The following is a 23,697-nucleotide window of genomic DNA, read 5'->3' as shown; positions in this document are numbered from 1 at the left end:
GACTTAATGTTGATTTTGGGGGTGGAAGTGGTAAATTGATGCCCTTGAAGGGTTATAGGAAATGGTTTTTCTTCTGCCATGGAGATGGCACTAAATGCCCTGTGCTGAGCCAGTTTCTTTTCCTGCAGGATTATTCCCATGAGCTCTCCTGCACCAGTGGAAAGGAAAGGATAGTTGTGCCAATTCAGGCCATGGGTGGCCGACCTATCCTGGACTTCCCTGACCAGCTGGACTTCCCAGTCTGTATAGTCAAATGCAGCAGTGAGAAGACTCTGCTGGAAAACACTGGAAACCTGGAAGCTCATTAGGAGATGAGCACCAAGAGGTGAGGCAGCTCATCCATTCTTATGCAACACACCTTTGGGTGAAAACAGAGTTGGGAAAGAGTAACAAAAGGAAGCAGAGCATCGGAGCTGCTGCCCTGAAGCCCTGGCTGGAAGTGAGCAGGATGGGTGGCATCTGCTCTTGTTTCCAGTGTTCTTAGCAGGATGCAACCTTTGAGCTTTCTCTGTCCCAGGTTTCCTGGAGGGTGCTGGAACATGTTAGTAGCTGGCTTGCACCCTCCTGAGCACAAGCAGCTTCTGAAATGGTTACTCAGCACTGTCAGCCAAATAGACAGGAGTAGGTAACCAAATTCTCTGGGAAGACACAGGCATGTGGCATTCCAGCAGTCCCCACATTTGATGCCCAACATGAGCTATGTTGTGGGCAGCCTGTGCAGTTCCTGTTACTTAAAGCTGATCTGATTTCCCTTGTCAGCTGAGGGCATCAGTCACCTCTTCTGTTCCATGATGAACCTTTGAAAGCCAGTTTAAAATTTCAAACAGATGATTTAAATCTCTGAATAAGGTCGGGCCCCCTTTCATTGAGATTTCTTTGTAAATACTCTGAAGTTCCTGTGTTTCTGCTCTGTTTTTCAATTTTGTTTTGTGTTAAATGTTTGCCATAATTTCATGAATTCTTCATTGGGAACTTTCATAAAGGTCGAGCTCCTCTAATGCCTGTCAGTATAGCACGTGCCCATAGGTATATGCACAGGTGTGTAGGAAATATGACACATTTAGAGAATATGTGAAAAGCAATTGGGCTGATTTAGAAGAAAAAAATATAGAATAACTTTTGCTGGAAGGGACCTCTGGAAATCATTTGAGCAAACACACTGCTCAAAGCAAGACCAGTGTCTGGGGCTTGCAAGGTGCCCGTGGGAGATCTGGATGTGTCTTTGGATGCCATACAAGAAAACAAACATCCAAATGGATCTAGTTAAAAAGCCGAAGAAAGCAAGCCATTAGAACCCCCTTCATACCTTACCTTTTCTGCCTGTCAGGTGCAGTAGTGATTCATGGAAAGGGTAGATCTAACAGGATGAGAACTATCTCAAGGAACAGCTCACAATGAACAGATAAAAGGCCGAAATGTAGCCTGCCAGCCCCATCTCTTGGCAGTGGTTTTCATTTGGTTATTACAGTGACAGGGATGTCTCCTTCACAGCTCTTCGTATGTGTGGGCTCAGGGAAGAGCTTAGTGATGTTGGCTGAAATTCAGAGGAGTTAAGTTTAACTGCAGAGCTTGTGTCCTTGGGTCTTGGGGAGCCAAGTCTATATGTGAGAGACGACTGCTACAGCAGTAACAGAGGAGTCTGGTGGGTACAGCCTAGGTTGGGATGTAGGAGATGCAGGGGTTGATTTGCACTCAGTTTTTCAGTCCTGACAGCTGAGTTCTGAGCTTGGATGGATCCTCTTCTGAAAATTTGGAAATGAGAAGATACCTTCTTTCTCAGGCAACCCCTGAAGTCACCCCCAGGAGTGTTATTTCCCATCCTGCTAACTGAGGGCAGGAGTATGTAGACATGGGACAGGAGTGGGAAAGGGATGGGATGGAAGGCAGCGCTGAAGTGTGGCCAGAGATTCCCTTAACTTGCAGCTTCTCTGTTCTGGTGCAATCTCTGGAAAAAGAATAAGAAAAAAATCCTGTGCCTTGCCCACACCAGGCACTGATCCCCCCTAGCCTCAGCAGAGACCTGCAGCAGTCCTGGCACCACCCCTGGGGCAGATGCAGAAACACGTACAGTAATCCAGCTCTGGGGCTGGTGGGGCCTTGTCTTTCCTCCCCTCTCTCCAAAGTCTCAGGTCCAGCACATAAACATTTCTGGCCCAAGGCTTCTCCATCAGCCAGTAGTGATGCTCTCACTACTGGTAATGGGAACAGGCCAGGCCCATAATTGCAGCAATACGTCCTTAATGAGCAGAACCTGAAGCACCTTCATCAGCTGTCACTACTGACATGAATAAAGTTCAGCTTGCCAGATGTTCTCCTTATTTTTGTGTGTGATGCATTCATCACCAAACTCCCCAGAACACACTTTTAAGGTGACAGATTGACCACTAGCAAAGCACCAAGGCCAGGAACTTTTATTTCCTCAGTGACGCTCTGCAGGAGCACAAAGCCCAGCAGCTGCTGGGCAGAAGCACATTTCACCTGACCTGTCCCTGTGCATCAAAGCACGGAGTCTTGTGTCTATCAGGCAAGAGCTGTTTACCTGGTGACCAATCTTAATTGCTCCTGTTAAATCAAAGTGCACCAACACATTTGCATAATTATTTCCAACACATTGCACAGAGTTTGTCTGGGGGGCCAAGCAAACAGTTAACCAGCCTGGATGACAACCCAGAGTCCCAGACTGCATTGCTGGTAAATACACAGAAACCTTCTGTTCTGTTTCCTTGATGTGCTCCTGGTAATGGTGCTTCATTTAACTGGGACTGGATCCTTCAGATTGTAAATGGCATCCTCCTTTTGGGTCTTGTTTCCATGCCACTGTAGTCCTCTAATGTGCATTTGTACTCTTTCAGAGTGTTGATTGCTCCTTTTCTTAAAACAGCTTTCATTGAAATGCTGATAAAATGTGCCCTTTTTAGGCTAAATCAGGTAGAAGAAACCTTTCTTCAAGGTAGAAGAAATCAAAGAACCACACTGCAAATTCAACAGTAATTATTCCTTGGTCTTCAAGGAGGAGCTCCTTTTCCCTGTCTGATTCCTAGGCTGTAATCTCACAGGGCAGGTAGTGCCCTAACATTTGCATCTCTTGAGATGAGGTTTATAGGCAGCAGGAAAAAAGAAATTCCTGAGGCAGTCAGTGTCAAATTGTGCATGCAGATAGTTCTTAACCCTCTCTGTGCTTTTCACAAACCATTCTCTGATGGGATTGCTGACGGTCAGACCCTTGATTCTCCACTACTGTGTGGCTATATCTGGGTGAAGTTTTATTTTATTCCTGGGCAGTGCCGTGTGTGAGGTGTCCATCAGACTCACTCCAATGCAACGTATTTCTTGCACGCTTCTGTCCTGTATGCTGCTTCTCCATTGTCTTGTCACGGATGCTTTTTCTATGTTGCCCTCTACACGTGTGTAATTTCTGTCTCATAACATTTTCAGGCCCTCGAGTTCCTATTTGATAACAAATCAAGACAAATTTTTCCTCATCCCCATTCCCCAGGCCACTCATGCTGTTGCAAACCTCTCCCATCTATCTCCCATTTGATTTCCAGACTGAGGAATCCCATTCAGTCTTCATATAGAAGCTGCTCTCTACTTATTAATCTTTCCTTTGTCCCTTTTTTATTTAATTTGAAATGCTCCAGCTTGGTTTTTGAGATGAGAACAATATCAAATATTTCAAGACTGATGTGGCTGTGCATTTGGACAGAGAGATGATGATTTTCATGGTGTTCATTTTGTAGTTGTTTGTCATATTGCAGAGCACTGGCTTGTGTTTCCTTGCTCGTGTCCCCTCCTGCTGTGGGCTGTCACTTCACTTGTTCCTCTGGGCCTTCCTTTTCTGCCCACATGCCCCCAAGCATATTTTCTTGTCAGCAACAAGGGATCAGGAGAGACAGGAGTCTCGCAGGACGCCCAGGGAAGACCCTGGGCAAGCCAGGACTGAACAGGGCTCCTCAGCGTCACCTGAAGGACTTTGATGCAGAATTCCCAGTGATCAGCATGGGTCACCTGAGCACATCTGACAAATCCCACTGTAAATACTGTCACCTTGGGGCCAAATCTCTACAAACACACTCGGAAATAAAGCGTTTAAAGAGGTGCCCAGGACATCCTCACTCTGTACACACAGAGCTGTCAGGATGTGATAAATGTACTGATCCATAGAACTGCTTATTCAGCTAAAAGCTGTGACACTTTCTTCTGTCACCTGTGGCTTGCTCTGTTCCTTGTGCTTCCATCAGTGCCTGAGCTGAGCAAAGACTCCTCTTTGCTTTGTTCCAGATGAAACTATCCAGACAGAACTTCATGGAGAAGCTATAGATCTCAACGTTGGGTTGAGCACATACTCCGTGGAGCTTGAGAAGTCTTACATCACCATGTTGTGCCACACAACCATGGTCATCGAAAACAGGAGTGACACCACAGCCCATTTCCAGTGGAGGACTTATCCTAATGAGGAAGAAGAGAATCAAAAGAAGATGAGGTGGGTTTGAAAGATGCATTTCAGTGAAATACGTGGCCCAAGACTAAAACTAATGTATGGCCTTAGGGGTTTGTTGGTGCTTTTGAATGGTTTAGGTCAAGTAAACCATCTCTGAAATTAGGGTGTGTGTCCCTGGGCTTCAGGAGCTCAGCACTTTGCATTCCAGTTCCATTTATACTCCAGCCAAGGATGGCGTTTTGGGGAGGAAAGGTTGATCTCAATGACTGGATTTCCTCAAGTTCTAATTGGGCTTTTGCCTCTCTAATTTTCTTCCTACGTGACCTGGCAACATCCTTAAACATTTCCTGAGTTGCCTGCCCCTCTTTCCAAAGGTCATACACCCTCTTTTTTTCCCTTAGATCCTTCAAAAGCTCCTTGCCTATCTGGGCTGGTTGTCTTCCCCATCAGCTCGTCTTTCAGCACATTGGGACAGTCTGTTCCTGTGCCTTCAAGACTTCTTTCTTGAAGAATGTCTATCCTTCCTGGACCCCTTTGTTTTTAAAGGCTGTTTCCCAAGGTACTCTCCAAATCAGCCTCTTGAACAGGCCGAAGTCTGCCCTCCAGAAGTCCAGAGGAGAAGTTTAGTTGATGCCTCTCCTTGTTTCACTGAATATTGAGAACTCTATTATTTCACAGTCACTGTACCCCAGATGGCCTCCGACCACATCTCCCACCAGCCCTTCTCTGTTTAGGAACAGCAGGTCCAGCAGAGCTCCACCCCTTGTAGGATCACTCACCGGCTGTGATAAGAATCTCTCCTCCATATACTCTAAGAACCTCCTAGATTGCCTCTTCTCTGCTGTGTTGAGTTCCCAGCAGACATCTGTCAGGTTAAAGTCACCTACAAGAACAAGTGCTGGCAATCTTGAAACATCCTTCAGCTGCTTGTAGAATAACACATCCACCTCTTGGTCCTGGTTGGGTGTTCTATAACAGACTCCCCCCCTGGGATGTCAGCCTTGTTGTCCTTCCTCTGATTCTCACGCACAGGCACTCAACTTTATCATCATTAATCTCAAGTTCCATGGCGTCAAGAGCCTCCCTAATATACAGAGCCACCCCTCCACCTCTTCTCCCTCTCCCATCTCTTCTGAAGAGCTTGTAGCCATCCACTGCAGCACTCCAGTCATGCAAGTCGTCCCACCATGTTTCCACGATGGCGACTACATCATAGCTTTTCTGCTCTACCATGACTTCCAGCTTCTCCTGTTTGTTACGTGTGTCACTAATGCGTGCATTAGTGTACGTGCACTTCAGCTGGGCTGCTGACTTCACCCCTAACTCTGGCATACCGCCCTTAGGCTCCTCTCTGGAGAGTGTGGTTTCATCCCCTTTCCCTTCAAATCTAGTTCAAAGCCCTCTCAATCAGACCTGCCAGCTCAGGGGCTCTAGCAGGCCAGGTGCCGTAAAAGTTGCCCCCGATCAAAAAACCCAAAATTTCACCGATGGTACCAGTCCTTAAACCACCTATTGATGATGTTTTCTTGTTCCTTTCATCATTCATCCCTGCTCCTGAAAGAACTGAGAACACCACCTGTGCTCCTGCCCCATCAACCAGTTGACTCAGAACCTTGAAGTTCTTTTTAATTACCCTGGTGCCTTTCCTGTCAGCCTCATCACTGCCAGCCTGGACAACCAACAGAGTAATAATCAGAGAGCTGATTTAGTTCATTTAGTTATTAGGGAATCTTCTGGTGATATCTACTACCTGTATCCCAGGGAGGCAGCAGACTTCCCTGTGGAATGTATCCGGTCAACATACAGGGCCCTCAGCTCCTCTTAGAAGGGAGTCACATACTGCAGCTACTCTTCTTAACACTTGAGATTGTGATTTGTCTGACAGACAAAGTGTAACTGAAAGACTCTCCAGACAGAATTTTTTCTTTAGTGTCATCTGCCTGACCCTCTGGATCCAGGGCCTCGTACCTCTTCTGTCAGGGCATCTGGGTAGGTGATGGGGGTCAGGATGGAATTTTATTACCTCCCCAGAAGGGACCCATTTCCATTCCCCACCATCTCCTAGGTCTTCTCCTTCTGCCTGGTGGCAGGAAGGGCAGGGCTCCTCTGACTGCTGCTGAGCTTCTCTCAGGGTTGGAAGGGTATAACTCCACCAGCCTTTTTCCCTTTCCCTCTCCCTAATACTCCCTCAGCCTTTCCACTTCTTCCTTAAGCTCTGCCACCGGACAGAACAGATCATCCACCTGCTCACACCACACACAGGTGTCTTGTGCGCTGTCCTCTGGCACTAATGCCAGGCTCAGACCCTCCCTGCAGCCAGGGGCCTGCACAGCTGCATCCTTCCTGGGGGTTCTGTTTGGGTTAGTACACTCTTGCTGGCAGCAGCAGCAATGGCTTTTGATAATTTGTAAGCCATTCCTGGGGAGAGGGGGAAATGCAAGCTCCTCAGAACCAGCAAAAAGACACGAGCCACTACCAGGAGGGTAGGTGGCTGCACCCTTTCTGTTCAGCCTGCTTGCGTGAATGGCCACGCAAAAACCGACAAACTGCGTGCCAAAACTGCCGTGCCAAAACTGCCATAGCAAGCCCCTGTTTGCTGCGGTCTGGGTCACTCCCACTCCCCAGCGCCATTTTAAATTGTCTGCCAAGGACCAGGCGATCGACCCTTGCCAAGCTTGAATGGATGGCAAGAGGGTCCTTTAGTGCCCTGGGCTTCTTGGTTTTCTACTGTTCTCTATCTACTTACACAGTATCTGACTTCCATGCAAGCTCTGTGTGTTAAAAGAAAACCCCCTGACATTCTCTGGCTACTTCCCTGGACTGTTTATTTCCATTTTTTCCCACTTGCCTGCCTCAGCCTGGACCCCAAGTGATCCACTTTCCCCTCAGAAGCAACTAGGTTTCCCCACAGTTAACTTCAGCCTGGTTTTGGTTTTGTGGGTTTTTTTCCAATTACATTTGTTTTCATGCCATTTTGTGTCCTAGACTTTGACCATGACGTTTTGTTCTTCCTTACTTCCAGTCTTAGGGATGGTTTTAGCTCCAAGGCTACTGTCCTGCTGTGAGATCTCAGAGCAGAGAGGACATTTTTATGAGAGGAGACAGTGCACGATCCTTTCCCTCTCAGCACATTCTATGAACATGCACTGGGATGGGACCCAAAAAGCCCTGGATCATGAAAAAGTCTCTCCAGGAGTTTGCTGTCTCCCTCCTGCACAACAAAAGTCCCTTCCCTTCTCAGGGCCTCTGTTTTCATGCATATAAAACCTTGAATGTCACTGAAGGGATGCAATGTCTGAATTCATCAATTGCCTTTGGAAGTGCTCTGGGATGCTCTCATGGAAGGCAGAATAGGGAACAGGGCAGGTTGAAAATGAAAGAAACAAAGAGTGATGCTGGTGACCTGTAGCTGCAACCCAGCTTAGTTTCCTCTTCCCAGAGAAGTCCTGCAATGGATACTCCTTGATCTTGATCTGCCTCCCCTGAGTAGCTTAGCTTATGGAAAAGCCATTTGGGGTGGCTGGTGGATTCCCCTCAGCTGTGGCAGAGGTTTTGAGCCAGAAGGTTCTCTTGAGGGCTGCTGGCTTTCGAAACCTCTCCTGAGCTTGTAAGTGTGGAGTAAAACTGCATGCCATGCCAGTGAACAACAAGTGATCCTCTGATCCATTTGGGACCCCGTGGGTCGGAGTCAGCCCCTTGCTGAGGAGCTGCTGCTGCTACTCTCCAGGTGCTTTGCTCTCCTGCACTTACACTGATCTCTGCAAATATGTGGCTTATTAAATGATCTGCTGGGTTCGTCTCTCCCTGCGGCTGCAGGCTCTATCATTTGCTTAGTCTGGAGAAAGGGGTCTGGCTGGAAAATTTACTGGAGGAGAAAAAAGTAATGGAGGAGCTGGGCACTCGTGAAGATCGCACTGCCATCCTGAGCGACATGGTCGATGAGGAGATGGCAAAGGTGCAACAAGACTCCATACTGTTCTCCGATGAAATTTTTTTCATTGAGCCACTGCTGAGTAATAGCTGAGAACCTCATCTCCTCTTCCTCCTCCCTCCCCCCTTCCCGTCACCTCCCCCCCCATGTGGTCACTCAGCAGATCCTCAGCTGGCTTGATGTGCTGACAGGGAAGACATCCATTTTCTGATGAGGCTAGAGAGCTCACTACTAAAAGCATTTCTGCCCTGCGGGCTCAAGGCAGGGGTGGGAGCCTGAAAAAGCCAAGGCCTGTCCTTGCCGTGTCCACAGGGACCAGTTATTGTAGGTAGGGGCTACCCCGTGGTGTGTGGGGTTTAGCAGGGGTGCTGGAGCACTGCCAGTTCACATATTGACCTGAAGCATGCAATGGTTCACTGGGAAAAGGAGGCCAAATTCAGCCCAAGGTTAATCATAGAAATGCCAATCCCTTCGTATAACCACGACTTGCACTAAGTTTCTGAGTCTCCCTTCCAGTGTCATCTGCGAGCCTGGACACAAGGCTGGCAGGTTCAAATGGGCTTTTTGGGTTCTGCTGCACACAGGGACAGAAAACCTTTTCCTTTTCTGTTTATGCAAACAAAGCCCCACCTCCTGCCATCAGCCAGAGCCCTGATTCTGAGTACTGGCACAGTGAGAGATGATGAATGCCTAATGTCTGCACAGTGCAAAATCCCTTCTCATCTTGGAGTAAACCCTAGAATAACCCCAACCACCTCTGCTTTCTTTCAAAACAGGTTAAACTAATATTTTTATTTCCAAGGAAGGTGTTAGGATCAGAGTTAGGAAAAGTTGGCTTTCACAAAGTTGTTGGTTAATTGTTGAAATAAAAATTGGTAATTAGGGGATAAAGAAAGTTGTTAATGAGTTGGTTGAGGGTTTCCACAGTTGAGCAATTGTGCATTGATCAGGTTTTAATTGTTGTAATTTATTCAAGGTTAAAAGTCATTAGTTACTGTGTTAATTATATTTATTGTTAATAAAAATCATTATAGGGATTGTGGTACAAAATGGGGAACAGGAGAATGTTCCAGAACCTCTATGAGGTAACCAAAGAGGGAGGTCCCCCGAACCTATGAGGTAATCAAAAGGGAGGGCTTCAGCCGTTATCTACATAAGGGTGGAAAAGAAGGACTTTTACTGGATGTACCCCGGAGCAGTCAGAAGACCCCAGACAACAGCCAAAGGACAAGGAGCCAACCAAAGGACTCTAGACATGGGATAGGCAAGCAGGATGCTCTGGCTGGGCGGGGAAAGGGGCAGCCGGGAGGCGGGCACTAGGGGGATAAAATGTGTCACCTGAGGCTGGGAGAGGAGCCTTTTATTTGCCCCGGCCTGCGTCAAGCTTTCAGTGCTGCTCCCTTTGTCTTGTGTGAGGCAACTAGCCACAAGTGGTCTCTTACTGTCTTTTATTTCTTGTTAATAAGTTTATTTTAAAGCTCAATCCTGAGCCCATTTTTAACAAAGGAGATCGTGTTCTCTTCTTGGTTACTCCTGTGGCCCATCTAAGGCCAAGAGCTGCCAGTGCACAATGGCAGTTACACACCACTGTAGCTGACAGCAGCGTGAAATCACCAAGAGCTTGTGTAAGAGCAGTAGGAATATTGTGGAGAGTGGGAGCTCATCGGCTGAGCATTAAGAGCTCCCAGCGGTGTGTTGAGCTTGGTTTGGTTTCCGCGGGCTCCTTGTGTTGTTCACTCCTGCCTCAACATTGATGCTCTAAATAAAGGTTTACAGGACTGTGGGTAAAAACAAGAAACGTGATATTATAATATAAGTGGTTTGCTGTCTCTTTCTTGTTTTAGGAGGGAGAGATCGGGCCAAATTGTTCGGCCAAAGTCAAGGTGACCTTTAAACCCCAAGAAGTGCTAGAGTATCAAAGTGTGGCTTACTGCAACATATCAGGTACAGCTCCTTTCCCCTGCTCCTCTCGCCCACAGTGAAGCCATGGTGCAAGCCCGAGCCTGTTGGGCTCCCACGTAACTGCTGGGAAGAGTCCGTGGTCAGCGGGGCAGTGCTGGCACATCCCCACTGTCCCTGCAGCTTCCAGGGAGTCTCCTGTGCAAGGCCAGGGCTCAGAGCACCTGTGTCTGGATTACTGATCCCAGAACAACCCAGGCAGTGCAGGGAGAAGCTTTCATGCCATGGCTTTGCCAGCATTTCCTCAAAGGCCAAAGAGCTACAGAGCAGAAGAGCTTTAGTGAATGAGCACTAAGTCCTTCTAGACCACTGACCTCCAGGATGGGTCCATTTTACATGGATCCATCATCAGGCAGTGGGAGCTGAGTTAGAAATGTGCTCCCTGACCCTGGATCACCTCCCACTGCCCAGACATCACCAGACCAGAGGTGGCTGAGGCCCGCAGAGCCTCGGGTGTTTGTGGAAGGACCACCCTTGGCCAGCACCTGCTTCTCTCCTGTGTGGGAATTGTCACCTTACAGCTCTCAGTCTGTGGAAATAGAACACAGTGCTGAGTGTCAGAAGTTGAGGGCTTTGGCAACAGAGTCCTGTGCTGCTGGGCCACCTACAAAACCCAATGTGCCAGGTAGCAATTGCCAAACTCTTTATGAGCTTTGTGCCTTCACTGGATGGATTTCAAAGCTCCTCTAAGTGCATGGGAAGGAACCCATAGAATCACGTTAAGTATGTTAAGGATGGAATGGACTTTAAAGATCCCCTAGTCCCAAGCCTCCTGCCATGGGCAGGGCTATCTGCCACTAGACCAGGTAGCTCCAAGCCCCATCCAGCCTGGCTTTGAACACTTTTGGGGCTGGAACCTCCACAAAGTCCCTGGGCAGCCTGTTCTAGTGTCTCACCACCCTCACAGTAAAAATTTCTTCCTAGTATCTAACCTAAATTTCCTTTTTTTCAGTCTGTACCCATTACTCCTTGTCCTGTCACTACAGGACATCAGAGATGTTTTAAACTCAGCAAACTGGTGGCTAAATTAGAAACCAGCCCAAGGAATGGGTTAGAAATTGGAAGTCAGCCCTAAGGGATATCTCCTGAGGGAAGAAAAGGGTCCATATCTTCTCTTGGAGCATCAGGAGCTGGTTGCATCCAGCTCAGAGTCAGGGACTACCATTGAGGCAGCCTGGAAAATACAGGATAACAGAGAGAATTATTGTACTGAAATGGACATCCTTCCACAGGCTGTGAGACCAGGCTGCCCTTGAAGCTCAGATGGGAAGGCAAAGGACCCTGGGTTGAAGTCAGCTATCATACACTGAACCTTGGGAACATATATGTCAACACACCCCACGCTCATAGAGGTGAGTAGCAGGGTTGGGGTGGATCCTGATGCCTCCTGAGGCAGCAGCGAGCCTGGTGGACCTGTGGAATTCCTGGCAACTTGGGCAGTTGTGAGCAGGGAATATTTGATGTACTGCTCAAATCTGGAGGGGTCAGGAAGGCATGTCTGCTGTTCATGAAGCCCCAAACCCTGCTTTTTGGCAGCCTTCCTTGGCCATCAGCTGGGGAAAGCCTTGCCCCATGAAAGCAACACTGGGTCAAAAAGCTGCATGTGCAGAGGCTTTTGTTCCAGTCCCAGACACAAATCAGCTTTGTGCTCAGGCTGTCCAAAAGCAGCTGGAACAAACTGGCTGCATTTGAGTTCGAGTCCATTGAAAACAGTCCAGTGCCTCCTGCCTATTCCTGGCAGTCGGAGGAAAGCCATCCACTCTCCTGGCTCAGCACTGGTCAAGGGGGCTTGGGAGTGCTTTCTCTTGCTGAACAGTCCCTCACCACACTTCAGCCTTGGTGCATCTCTGGCTTTAGAAAAAGTGTTCCTGGAAATAAAGTAAAGGAATTTTCTACCTATTTGCCTCCACCCCAATATTGTCAAGTTTGCAAAACAAAAAAACAAAAAAACCAAAGAGAGCAACTGAAATAGGTAGGAAATGAGGTACTACATCATGCCAGACACTTTCAAAAGCTTGGCTGTGGAAGGAAAAGGTGGTGATGGTCTATACAGTTTCATGCTGGTGCCTCATTGTTTATCAACGAATTGTTTCCGTGATCTGAGAAAAGGCGAATGAGTAGATGGTACTGTTGGAGCTGTGCTAACCGGGGCAGCAGCAGCAGCTCTGTGGTGATTCACTACGCAGCTGCAATCACCTCACGTTGCTCCCAGGGCCAGGTCTGAATGAGCTTGGTGATGCTGACCAGAGGCGGACTGCTCTAGGATAACCCCAGGGTGACTCTGGTTATGTGAAGTTACCATTGCTTTGCATGAAAACCCAAAGGCAGAACTTGTCCTGTTGTATTTTTTTGTCTTCTGTCGTTCAGCAGCAGAAAGCATCTTCTGCCCTTTCCAGGTGTCAGTTGCTTCATTAGAAAATAACTCCCAAGAAGGGAAGATTCCACATGTAGTTCCATTTTGCTTTCTTGCTGCTGCAGGTGGATCTGATTAACAAGGGCCCTACTGATGCTCACTTCACCTTCATGCCTCCAACTGCACACGTGGCCTACTGCTTCGAGCTTGCGCCCAGGAAGGACATCATTGCACCAGACGAGAGACAGACTATTCAGATCTCCTTAAAAGCCACCCTGTTGGGGATGTTTGATGAAGAATTCGAGTTCAGTGTGGCTGGATCTCCTATGCCTGCAGCACTGAGAATCAAGTAAGGAGTCTGGGAGCTTGGTGGGCACATCTGTAGCTGACTCTGGGACATCCCCCACTTACCTCATTTTGGGGTGGAGCAGAGAAAAAAGGTGTTTCCTGAGGTCATAATCTCTGCTCTGATCCTGACATTGCCTTAGTGTGAGGATGCCTGCTGCCCTGTGTGGGTACCCAGGAGCTGGAGTGACTCCTCCCTGCAGGGATCTCCCTCTGCCTTGAACCATGGCAGGCAGTGGGATGGATCAGCTTTGGGCAGTAGCTGCTCCGGCATGTCCCACCTGAATAACAGCCAGCAAGGCCTCCAGGGCTTTGGAGATGGGCCAGCCTGGGTGATTGTGCGCCAGAAGCAGCATTTTAAAATCCTCTGATAATAATTGGTCCTAATGGGGCAGCAGCAGCCTCACCTCAGCTCTCATGCTCATGCATGGAGACAGGCTGAGCTCCCAACTCGTGTGCAGAGAGTGCTCTGGTACCTCCTTTCCACAGCCAGGAAAGGGCTGGTGTGGGACAGGGAACTCTGCAGCAGGGACTGTCACAAGAACTTGGCCTTCATTCCATGGGCTGGTGCCATTGCAAGAGATAATCCTTGCCTAGCAAAAGGGAGAAGGGGTGATAATAGGGGAGGCAGAGCTCACGTCTCAGAACCACAGCAGTGTGAGGGCTTGTCCCTGCTAGCCTGAGCCATGTGCGGGTGGGATAATGTAGTGTAAGCAGGAAAGCTGATGCTGGCTGCTCTGGAGCTTTGGAGCTAGGCTGCTGCTGTTGGGGGGCACTGGGTTAAGGCAGTAAAGAAATGAAAGCAATCTGCAGTTGATTGTACCTTGTATCGATAAGGGAAAATGGATGAAAGAGAACAAGAAGGTTATTACTAAGCGAGAGACAAGTGGTAAGTAGGTCTGCCCATAGTAGAGAAACAATTCTGCTGGCTTTGTTTTTGGAGGAAAAGTGCTGGGTTTTTATTTTGGAAATCAAGAGGGAACCTTTTAACATCAAATAATTGATTCTCCTCTGTCCCTCCCCCAAACAGGTCATGGGCTGTTATTGCATAAGCAGCTTTCTCCTTGAGCAAGGCGTCTCTTGTTGACATGTGTAGAGCAGAGCCAATGGCAGTCCTGTGAATACAATAGAAGGCACAGTTCACTGGTGCTTGATTTTTAACCAGAAGCTAGAGTGGGCATTGATTGGCATCAACCATGAAATAAACTTGTGAGTGTTGCTTCAAGTGCTGATTTCAATGGGTGTTGGTGACTTTTGGAGCCTGTGTCTGCTGAGTTCAAGGGCAGGTGAGGTGGTGTGGTAGATTGAGGACACCCATGTTTGGTTGTTTAAACCATTGCTCTTGGCTGTGTCAGCTGATGCACTGGGGACAAGCTGGTCCTTTCCTCTTAAGATTCATCTGTTCACTGTGTAGGATTGCTGCTGCTCTTTTCAGAAGATGTTTGGGGCTCCCCTGGCTTCATGTCTCAAAACTCTGTCTGTAATTACTGTGTGGGTCCTGAGAAAGCTCCATGGAAACACCAGTTACAGCTAAGAAGTGGCAAATCAGGGAAGCTGTGGCTGGAAAGGCTGGTTACAGAAGTCCATCACATTTCAGATGGGGAAACTGGCACAGAGCCATGTCTGGGTGTGTGTTCAGGGTCCTTCGTGGGACCAGCAGCAACTCCAGGGCACTTCCTGCCTGCCCTGTGCCCAAAGCCCCATCAGGGGCTGTTGGCTGCTGACCACTTGGCTTTGGCTGCCTCCTGTCCACATGGACACTGTGCTGAGCAAATGGTGGTGTGTTGGTTTGAAACCCATGGTGCCCCTGACACCAGGTTTTCTGCCCCTGAGCCACGACAGGCGGATGCTTTGCAATTCCCTTTAACCAAGCCATTGCCTCCTCTGTCCTTGTTATTGCAGGGGGTGCATTGATGGACCGAATTTACACTTGGACGTCAAAGAGATCGACTTTGGTGACATTGCCTTTGGTGAATGTTCCCTGGGCTTGGATGCAGTGTGAGGGGTCTGTGCATTCCAAAATTGAGCACGTAAGAGCATCCATCACTCACGTTCTGCCTCTTCAGGGTGTGAACTGCAGGGCTGCTGGTGCCTCAGGTAGCATTTTGCCATCGTCAGATCAAATAGAACCAAGGAATAGAATGTCGGTATGTTCTGGTGTGTCTCTGTCCTGGTTTAAAAGACAGATGTCTGCCAAGAAAGGCAGGAATCTTCATGGAATGGAAAGATGACCCCCTCCCTCCAAATTATTGTACCTTTGAAATTACAGGGCTTCCAGGCAAACATCTGGGAAAAGGAATAACAGGTCTTTACTAGAATAGATCAGGACAGCACAAACAACAACACAATAACAGAAGATTCCAACCCACCGAGTACTGTGTTTTCCTTTGGGTGTGATTATGATCCCAGGCAGGAGGAGCTGTTGATTCTGGTAGGGCAGTGATCCTCTCCCAGCTGGCATCGGCAGGGAAGGAAGCGGGGAAATCACTCCTTTTGCAAACTCAGGGGCAGCAGGCGATCTCGGCACTGCTGAACAGCAGCAGGCAGGAGGGGGGAAGGCAGGCAGGTTCGATCGTAGTGCCGAGTTGCAGCGTAGCGGAGTCCCGGGGCCGAGCACACAAGCTCCTGCAGCACCACGTGGCCGACCTTCCCGATCCCTGAGAGGAAGGAACGAAAGGTCCGCTCCCTGCGAAATCTCAGGTCCGAGTTCACAACCGCTCGTGGCATCACACCACAATTCCTGAAAAACCCCGAACGCAAAAGCCCACCCCCACAGCCAAAATCCTCCAAAACCTCTATCCCCCTTCCCAGACCAAGGGAAAAATTTGCTACGAAGCCTGAACTCATAACAATGAAGTTCATGAACTTTTTAAAGAAAATTCATTGCCTTCCTGAGCTGCTTCTTCCCCTCCCTGCATCAGCACTGAGGCACTTGTTAAGCTGCCTTTTGAATAAATGAAACAAGAAAGGCAGCAGGTAGAAACATGTTTCTGTAATAGGAGATTCATCCTGCTTGATCCAATTTCATTCCTAAGGTCCCTTCAGCTGAAGGCAGCTGTTGTGTCTTTGCTTCTTTTCAACTGTTGTCTGCATGTGGTGACCTCAGCCTCGTTTGAGGTTGTGACATCTGTGTTTGTCCTTTTTGTGCCCCTCTGCCTGTGTGCTGGAGTCACTGCTGGAGCCGGCAATGGTCACTGTTGATGGGCACGGAGGAGCTCTGGGCTGTGCCTGCTGTTGGTTTTTCCCCCCCACCTGTGTTCAAATGACTCTTGGTGAGAAGCCCGGGGAGAAGTCTCCTCTCCACAGAGCTGGCCAGCCAAGCCAGATGTCCACTGCAGAGCAGGTTGTGGCTGGTGTTTGCGCTCTGGGGGGCCACCCCCACCATGCATGGCTGTATCTCTGGCTTTCCAGTATGGAAAGCAAATCTCAGAGCTGAAGTGGGGTAAACCCTTGCAGGCAGCAATCACAGTGAGCAGCATGGGTGTGATGTCCCCATTTGTTGGGTAAGGTGCGATATGGTTCCTAACTGCGAATCTTGAAGAAAGGCTCAGGTTTGTCTCCAGTGGAGTGGGCCTGAGCTGTCACGTGCTCAGGCCCAAACCAAGAGATGCCTTAAGGATCCTGCAGAGAGAAACTGCATTAGGGTGCTTTGCAACACGTTCTGTTTCCTGATTCCATCCTCACTTTCTTTTGCTGTAGCTTCTTCTCAATGACAGCTCATTGCTGATACATCTTGATAACAGTGGCAGTGTTGGCAGACTTAGCAGGGAATTTTACAGCTTGAATTTTCAGAGGTAAGTGCTCAGTCTGGGTGCACACTCATCAGTGAGAAATAACTGGTGCTGGTTTGGAGCAGGTGAGGGAGCTTCTCCCCATGTGAAAGAGAGAAACTTGTGGTGTTCAGCAGGGCTAAGAGTGGGCATTTTCAAGGCAGCAGTCTGGGATCAGTGTCAAAGGGAACTAAGTGACGATTAATTCCTCATGCAGCTGCTCGGTGAGCTGTAGTTCAGATAACAAAAAGCTGAACTCAATAGCCAGAGATCTGCCAGGATGAACCACGCTTCTCACAGAGATATGATGGAACTCCTTTTATTCTATTGTCAGTCCCATAGTTATACTCTAATTCCCCAAGCACGCATAAGCAAGCTCCATACTATTGGATTACAGCTACTGTTCACATGGCCTTTAATAGCAAGCGATTGGTTAGAGATTAATATGCACGCGACTAACTAACATAAGTCTTCCTCTCTCTGTGGTCAGCATCGCCCTCCCCAACATCCTGTTGGCTTGCCACATCAGCATTGCTCCTCTCTTTTTTCCTTAGTCAAGGACAGTTCACTAATATAGCTTGGATTGTGCACGTATACATGTCCCTGTTCACTCAGCCATTTCTCTACAATTCCCCCTTTTTCTTCTTGCACAAGCCAAGCTCGATGAACAACTTTCTCTAAAGCTTTCCATATGCACCCCAAAACACAGCAAATTATTATTGCCACAATTACTAGTGTAGCTAGCAGACGTAATCCTTCTTGAACCAGATTTCCTAACCATCCTGTCAGACTGAGTGAGGACAGCCACTCAGAGAAGCTGTCTGTATGGATCTGTATCTTCTGAAAAGCATCTTGCAGTTCTGAGAGCTGTCGATGGATACTCTGGGAATGGTCTGATAGGTTCATACAACACATACCTTCAAACTCTTTGCAACCATGGCCGCGAGCTAGCAATAAAAAATCAATCACAGCTTGATTTTGTAGTACAGCATGCCTAATGCTATCTACATCAGTTGAAAGCTCATTTAATATATGGGAAGTCCTATTAAATTCCTTTTCTGACCAACAGGCCAACTTTTTCAGATTGTTATAGCCATGAGCTACAGCACCCCCTGGGTTAAAAATAGCCAATGGTATAAACGCACTCAAACTCATAATGTTTACCTTATCATTACAATCTTTATCAAATGTGGAAACACTACGCTGGTATCTATTCCACATCCTACTTTTCCAACTTTTCGATGCCGTAATGTTTTTCCGTGCTCGTATAGAAGGGGCAAACATAGTTAGCTTTCCCAGGTAGGAAGGACCCCCAATCAGACTATGTGGAATCCCATTCCATGCTCTATCTCTGCATATCAAAAACACTCCAGGAGGTAAAATCTTTCCTCCAGTTGTGTCAATAGACTCAGCTCCTCCCAATGTGGCCGGCACGTTCCAGCCTGGATGGAGTGTCCTGATACATTCTGTTTCCATGGAAAGGAGCCTATGCCCTGTCGTGCCTGGTAGTCCTCTGTCCGTTTCTCGCGCTTTCACTTGTCGGAGGAAAATAACTTTAAGGGATGGGACTATGCAACTGCACGAATTTATTGTTTAAAATAACAAACGCATCAGTCGAGGCGTGAGATTTTACAACACCTCCGAGTAATGGCGACTAGTCACAAGATTTAGGGTTACATCGTAATTTATAACTTTCTAATCCAATAGATACTTAAAACGACATTTTGTTTTAGATTAATGACCTATCACCTGTGGCACTCCTCACTGCATTGCAGCTATGTCTTGACCAATAACTTCTCATGTCACGTACACACAGTTGTCTCTCTTGTACCATCTACATTCTTAACTTAAGCTATATAAAATCACACTATTATATTTTAAAACCCTTCCCCAAAACACCCAGTGTACAATTTTACTTATAATGAGAGGAACACAAGTTTGTAATCCTTTTGCTTAAAGTCCACAAATCTCTGTCAATTAAGCCAGACCTAGTCTCTTCCAGGGTTGTAAATCAAAGCCTCCTTTAATTGCAGGAGTTTCTACTCGTCTGTCTCCCACAGTCCTCCCAAGGATCTCCATAGGAGAAAACCCCAGACCCATTGGCATATTGCATTGGAGGCACCACATTGGAACAGTTGGTCCATGGTGTTACGTTAACAAGAGTACTGGGAAGAAGGGACCCATAAAGCTGTAGCTCTTGAAGAGGCAAGTTTGCATTTTTTGTTAAATTGGCAATAATACGGGTTTGCTGCAAGGAGTGCCAATAACTAGACCAACAGCCTAAGCACTCACCCCAGTTTCTTTTGTTTTGCATTTGTTGCTCCACTTCTTCATTGATTTTCCCTATATCTGTCACCCATTTTTGAAATGTGTCCTCGAGTGAGATCCATGGCATGCCAATTAGACGTGCGAAATGGATCTGCTGCCGATGCCACGGCCAGACAGAAGTCTGTCTGGTTCGCCTGGTGAGCCCATGTTACCCACACATTTTCTCTTTCTGACACTGAAGTTATCACAGCTTTACTCAGGGTGAAAGTACTTGAGAGGAGGAGCCATGTAGGGCACCATGCCTGGGTTACAGTGGTCTTTTTACTCACTTACAGACGTCTGATGGCTTCCTTCCCTGCCCACACTTCCAAGCTTCATACAAACTCATGTGGATCCCTGAATGAGCTAACTCTTATCTGTTGTGGTGGAATTCCAAACACAATAGATGCACACTGCCTAAAACTTCTTGTCTCAGGCACTTGATAACATTCTCCGCATAAACTACCTCGCTCATCTACATTCCAAGTTCCCCTAGTAAGCTCTTCCCCACAGCCCCCACAGCACAAGCGCAAGCACAAGCTATTATAACAGCATAAACAATTTTTGCAGCGATTAGCATGCACACTTGCTGACTGTTCCCAGACTCCGAGTGGTCGTACAAATGTGAGGTCGTCGGCCACCAAGCAAAGGTTCACTTCCCAAAGGTTGGGAACATCTGCTGTACATGCCACGTCCTGGCTCAGTTGCTCATGCACTCGCTGGAGCCGCTTTTGTCGACAGCGGGACTGGGAGCAGGCTTGGTCCATCTGCTAGGAACCCATATTGGTCCGGTATCTGTAGAAACACAGCTATAACCTCGATCGTTAAATAACAATGGAGCTGCCCCCCCCCATTGTCCCATCCATGGGTCTTTATAACAAATTTGTACCCCTGGGGTGGCTTGTAACCTAATACGTGCGACTACGGGGGGGCTGTTCGGCATCTCCTGCCAAACTCAAAAAATTTAGAGTGAACAGTACCTGTTGCAGCCTAATTACAGGATCCGTTTGCTCGGTACCCTTCTGTTTAGCTAAATACTCCTTGATTGTCCGATGGGCCCGTTCTTCAATAGCCTGTCCTGTAGACACATGAGGAATGCCGGTACTATGCTTTAACACCCCATAGCTGTAAAAACTTTCGCACTCGATCCCCCACGTAAGCAGGCCCATGATCAGTTTTTAAGGAGTCTGGTATACCCATGATGGCAAAACATGCAGTTAGGTGGCGAATCACATGGATTGCCTTCTCTCCTGCCTGTGCAGTAGCCCATTATCATTTTAGAAAAGGGATCTACAGTGACATGCATGTATTTTAAACGCCCGAATTCAGGCACGTTTGACATCCATCTGCCACAGTTCGCACGCCTGCAGCCCTCTTGGGTTCACTCCGAGGCCTAAACTTGAGCCGTGCTGGCTGCACTGTGGGCAGGCCCTCACAATCCTGTGTGCATCAGTGTTGGTAACGCGGAACTGTCTTTGCAAGGCCTTTGTGGATTGGTGGAACATAGCATGACTGTTATGGGCTGCTGCAAAAGAGTCCTGAGGTGCCTTCAATAGTGGGCTAACCAAGGCATTGGCTCAGGTATTGCCTTCGCCTAATCCTCAGTCAGAGAGGTGACTTCTGATGTGCAGTATACTGCATGGCTCAGTCCGATCATACTTGCCACACTTCAAAGAACAACTGTCCAAGTTGTGGGTTGCTGGGTGGTTTAATCAAAGCATCCTTGATTCTCATCACTACATCCACCACGTATAATGAATTGGATACCACATTCAATGGTTCTGTTCTCCACTGTATTAGTGCCCACGCTACTGCAGCTAATTCAAGTGTCTGTAAAGAGTCCTGATCAGTTCCATACACCAGGTGATGCTTCCATGTGGTCCCCTCTAGCCACATGCAGGCAGCTTTTCTACTTTGTTTGCCTGCATCAGTAAATACCGTACGTCCCTCTACAGGACGCTTGGACACCTTTGCAGTCTCAAGCCATAGTTGTTTTCCTAACATTTGGAGTCGTGCATCCTTTGGGTACCGATCAATAACATCTCCGGGGTAGGCCAGTAACGCCACTTGTAGCGGTTCAGAGTGTTGTAACATCCATTCTTTCGACTCTGCTTTCAGAGGTAAAGCTATGAATGCAGGTTCCATAGCACCAATTTTAAGAGTCCTAGTCCTGGCTTTGCGAATCAAGTGGGCAATTGCCGCTGTTCTGGCCCAAATGCTCATTGGAGGTGTGTGCGACGTAAACACCCATTCCAATAGGGCAAATTTGTCATCTGGAGTTTTCAGTCGCTTTGTTGTTGCTTTGTCGGGTGCTTGTGTTTGTTGCTGTTGTCGCTGCAGCCTGGCACTACAGATTGTGTTATCAACAGGGTCATTTCCCCCCTTTTCCTTTTGCCAGGCCGGCCACTGACAGAGCATTGCAAAAGGGGAAGCCTCTTGGTTAAATACAAGCACCCCTATGGGTTCATCTGGGAAGCAGTGATCAGCAAAGGCACCTGTTATCTTGTTCCCAAGATGCTGCAAACAGCAGCGCTGGTCGTCGCTAAGCTGGACAGGGCATTGAGGAGAGGTACCGTGTAATAGGGGCATTAGTGGAGCTATTTCATCATTCCGGAGCCCTGTTATGTTGCAGACCCATTGTAAGTCACCAGTTACGGTCTGAGCATCGTGTAGGCTGGTGACATCAGTGGCAAGAGTAACTTTTTGAGGGTGTACAGAGCTAGAGGTAAGCACCCATCCAAAATACTTCCAGGGGCTTGATTGTTTCACTTTTTCTGGTGCCACTATAAGATCTCTGTTCTGTAGCAACTGAGTGATGTAAGAAACATCTTCATCAGTAAAGGGTTGTTGCCGACAAAACAGAATATCGTCCATATAATGGTAGATGATGGTGGCAGAAAAGTGCTCTCAAACTGGTTCCAATGCCCAATGCACGTATAACTGACACATAGTGGGAGAGTTTTTCATGCCTTGAGGCAGGACAATCCATTCATATCTTTCCGTTGGGGCGCTTTTATTGACAGAGGGCACTGTGAAAGCAAAGTGCACAGTATCTTCGGATCGTAAGGAAATAGTGAAAAACCAGTCCTTAAGATCAAAAACCAAAATTTCCCAGTCTCGAGGCAACATAGTAGGAGATGGCATGCCAGGCTGGAGGGCGCCCATAGGCCACATTTGTTCATTTACTGCTCGTAGATCATGCAAAAGGCGCCACCTTCCAGATTTTTTGGGAATTACAAAGATGGGTGTATTCCATGGACTGATGGAGGGCTTTATGTGGCCTGCTTGCAATTGTTCATGTATCAGGTGCTTAGCAATCTGGAGCCACTCTTCATTTAACGGCCACTGCTCTACCCATACAAATTTATCAGTTTTCCATGGAATTCTTGGGGTAGATGGCTGTTCTGCAGTGGCTGCACCTAAAAAGGTGTTGGCACATTTAATGTGGCCCCTATCTGGCTGAGGATGTCTCGTCCAATGAGACCTCCCAAGCCCCCTGGAAGGGTCATGACATATGGGCAAAGAGTAATTTCTTGCCCTTCTGGCAACTTTATTTTATTGCTTGCAAACTGTGCATGGGGGTGGTTTCTCCCCCTACACCTTGTACTGCATCAATTGCAGGGCACAGAGACCACCATCGAGACCACTTGTCTCTGCTGATGTTTGTAACATCAGTGCCTGTATCCATCATTGCAGTAATTTGATGTGCCTTGGTGTCATTTAACATGGTAATAGTGACCATGGTCCAAAGTTTCATTTGCTGTACAAAATTGATGACTGTTTCCCCGGTGGACCCAAAGCCACGGTCTTTGCGATAAGGACGAGTATGAATTTCTTCTCCTGCGGGCTTGTCTATAAACATGAGCTTGTTGTCCGCTTTAACGGACAACAATCCGTTGTCCCGCTTTAACGGTAAGAGGGGGAAACAAGGTATAAGCGCAAATCATAATTTCTCCAGTGTAATCAGCATCAATGACTCCTGGTAAGACTATTAGTACAGCAAGTCCTGTTGATGATCTCCCTGATAGCAATGCTCCAAATGAACTGTCCACTTCTACCACAGGGCCAAAAACACCTGTGGGAATTTTGTGGACAGTGCTGTCCTTTAAGGTGATATTCACTGCTGCTGCCAAATCGACTCCCAGGCTTCCCCTGGTGGTGGGGGGGGGAAGGTCTTGAACACTGATGCCTGACCGACTACTTGTGTCGGAGTGTGGTAAGGCCTCACACTGGATTTCCTGTTTTTTGACCTCTTGCATACGGTTGTAGAATGGGTATCCTTTTGGCATTGGTCACACCATACAGCCACCTTGCAAATGCGATGAAAATGTCCTTTTTGGCCACAGTGAAAGCAAATTCCTGACTCTTCTCCTTGTGATTTAATGCCCATCTTTGTAACTGCAGTGGCCAGGAGCTTCGTAGCAGGTTTTATGGCCTCTGCTACCATACTGGCCATAACTTGTCCTTGTTGTTGTTGCACTGCTCGACTGGCTAGCTTGAGCATATCACTTACTTCCGCACCCCTTGGAAGGGTGGTGAGGACACGTTTCGTATTTGGATTTGCTCCTTCAAAGACCAACAACTTAAACAT

Source organism: Aphelocoma coerulescens, chromosome 11 (assembly GCF_041296385.1).
Source record: "Aphelocoma coerulescens isolate FSJ_1873_10779 chromosome 11, UR_Acoe_1.0, whole genome shotgun sequence".
In the NCBI taxonomy this organism is placed as follows: domain Eukaryota; kingdom Metazoa; phylum Chordata; class Aves; order Passeriformes; family Corvidae; genus Aphelocoma; species Aphelocoma coerulescens.
Note: the sequence above shows the minus strand (reverse complement) of the source record.